General features: G+C 38.0%; 1 pseudogene; it reads right to left on the minus strand.

The window, feature by feature from the left end:
- Positions 1-223: 223 nt before the first annotated feature.
- LOC147861943 (protein CANDIDATE G PROTEIN-COUPLED RECEPTOR 7 pseudogene) lies at positions 224-2221 on the minus strand (annotated as a pseudogene).
- Positions 2222-2757: the final 536 nt, after the last annotated feature.

Here is a 2757-nt window from a genome sequence, read left to right on the forward strand (position 1 = left end):
TAATGAACATAAGATTATAATTCCTTCTCCATAAATCGGTTACCATCTTGGACAAGTGATCTCCAGTTTCTTTATACCTCTCCTCCAATGAGTATATTCACAGCAGTTATATGATACTGTGCCAGCAAACCAGACCAATCCCTATCAATATAGAGCTTTTAAAATAGGACAACCAATATGAAAACTCTAGATTGAAAATGATTGAAAACAGAGTTGAAGAAACTGAATCAAGGACCAAAAGTTTTAATATTTCAATCAAAATTACACTGAATGTAGTACACTCAATTTTATTAGCATATCGATAAGACTTGCATTAGGTACATCTTTTAATCAAATTCATCATACAAAAATGACTATCAACAATTTATGTCTAAAAGATAACGCTTTAAGGCATAGGATTTTGGGGTTCATAGACAATGCCTCCAAATTATTGGTTAGGGTTTACGGTTTTAGGTAGTGTTTAACACTTAGGGGTTTAGGCTAGTGATTAGGGCTTGGGTTTTTGGTTTGATGGGCTTAGGATAGATTTTAGAGGTTAGGTTTCAGCAGCAGTGCCTCCCAAGTTAATGCCATCTGGCTATTGTGACTCACATCAAAGAATCAAAAAATTTGCAAAGATACCATCAATTAATCAGATCATAGCTCGAACTCGTCGTCCTTCAAATCCTCCACTACATGCTCCTCGTCTTCCAACATGAAGTAAGGATTGAAAGGTGCTGGTCTAAACTTGTAACCAGTAAAGATATAAAATGCTAGAGTAGCCATTTCCGAAGCAAGTACACTTATCCATGAGTAGCGATAGTAAACCATATTAGCAATGACTACAACCACAATTCGAGTAAAATATATGTAGCATACCACCACCATGTAATATTGCCTAAACAAAGTGAGTTTCATAAGATTGGTGGCCGCTTTTCCATCAGTTTGAGCCGTCGTCCGAAGCCTTTTTATTGACCAAATAATGGGAAGCAATACCGCACAACAACATATAACATCTATTAGAAACATTAACTGGCGCCAATTGAGCCAACCTTGTGAAAAAGGCCCACTTTCTCCTATTAAAACCTCAGCTATATTAGCCAAAACTTGAAGAGGAATTACTATCATAAGGACCCATTTCTCATTTCCGTGCAAATGAGGTCTTAATATAGACCAACCGGTCCCTATTAGCATTATCACTGTGAATAGCATTATACCTTTCAAAAATCCAAATATATACATTGCAATTTCCCACCCGTGAACAACCCCAGTTTGCTTCATATATGCTTGATCTCCGCCTTCCGAAAACAAGTAAAGCACCTTAAGAGACAATAATGCTCCCATAAGGATATGAATGGAATGGGCAGTTCGCTTTTGCTTCAGACATATATACATCCAGCTGCAAAACAACATGAAATGGACAGCCGAAAAGGAGAAATACAATACAGGCAATTGGGTCAATCCATCCGAAAGATAATTTTTCCTTCCATCTTTCCCCTCTAGATTGTAGAAAGAGACGGTCACATCCATGGAGACTTGGGCACCATGGTTACAGTTGATATACAAGAGAGAGAATAGGTCAGGATTCGGAGGTGAAACACTAGTGTTATAAAGGTCCAAATCACCAGTAATGGTACGAAAATCTTTGAATGTGAGAATGGCAGATCCAAATAAAGTCTGCAAAGCACAATCAGGGGCTGGATCATCACGAAGTTCAAGGTTTGTGAGGGTCCATTGATCATCGGTGACGAGAAGAAAGCCAAGTAAAGATGGATCCGTAACATTCACACCATTATCAATCCATCCCAAATGTACTGCCTCTAGATCCATATGGCCCCTGCTCGTGAATCCAAAGGTGTGTATGTGAATGACCCCTCGAGTATCATTGTGAAGAGAGAAATGAACAATTTCTGCATTGCAACTAGAAGACCACAATAGCATCACCATCATCATCATATCCATTGACAATACCATTAAAGAGACGTGACATGGGGATGATGGGGCAGTGGCCATTACGCTTTTTCTTTATGTACGATTCAAAAACAAATCAGCCCACTGTGGATCTGTATATCTCCTTAATCAAAGACTTATGATTTCTTCCATAGCTTCTATATATTTAACGCTTCGCATAAGAGATTTACAATTTCAACCATAGATCTGAGATTTGATCCCCACTCACTGTAGGAAGCTTCTTTGGTCATCGATATCATGCATTTCCTCTGCTTCTTAAATGGAGTCTTTTCTCAAGACCTGAGTTGTCGTGAACAAGTCAGAAAGCTTAGTTCTGTGTCATTGTGTGATAGATCTTATGCCCTTTTTTTTTTATCTGCTTCTCAAAGACTTGTGGTTAGACGCATCTTGCATATAACTTTCCTCCTTAGATCTGAATAGAAAAGACGAAACAAAAAAACAAAAAAAAAGCGACCTTAACTCGAGAAACTTGAATAATCACATTTGGGTTGTCTTCTGTTTCTGATGCAAATCTTTCGGTTTGTATCAGGATTTCTTCTATGCTGTTATTGTGCTGATTCTGATTCTTTTAGCTGTGGGGACACTGACACGAACTTCCCTATCCCTACCAAGATGAGAAAGGAGAAGAAGAAGAAGAAGAAGAAGAAGAAGAAGATAGAGAGAAAAAGGAAGCACCTGAGAAGAAGCTTCTGGATTGATGATATCTTGCTTCTTCTTGCTTCTTGCTGCTGCTGCTTCTTCTTCTTCTTCTTCTTCTTCCTTCTTGAAATATATAAGATATATATATATGTGTGTATATACATAGAT

The sequence above is a fragment of the Azolla caroliniana genome, unplaced genomic scaffold (assembly GCF_043228905.1).
Source record: "Azolla caroliniana isolate FFs.n. ecotype wild unplaced genomic scaffold, voAzoCaro1.0.p SCAF_7, whole genome shotgun sequence".
NCBI classification, from domain to species: Eukaryota; Viridiplantae; Streptophyta; class Polypodiopsida; order Salviniales; family Salviniaceae; genus Azolla; species Azolla caroliniana.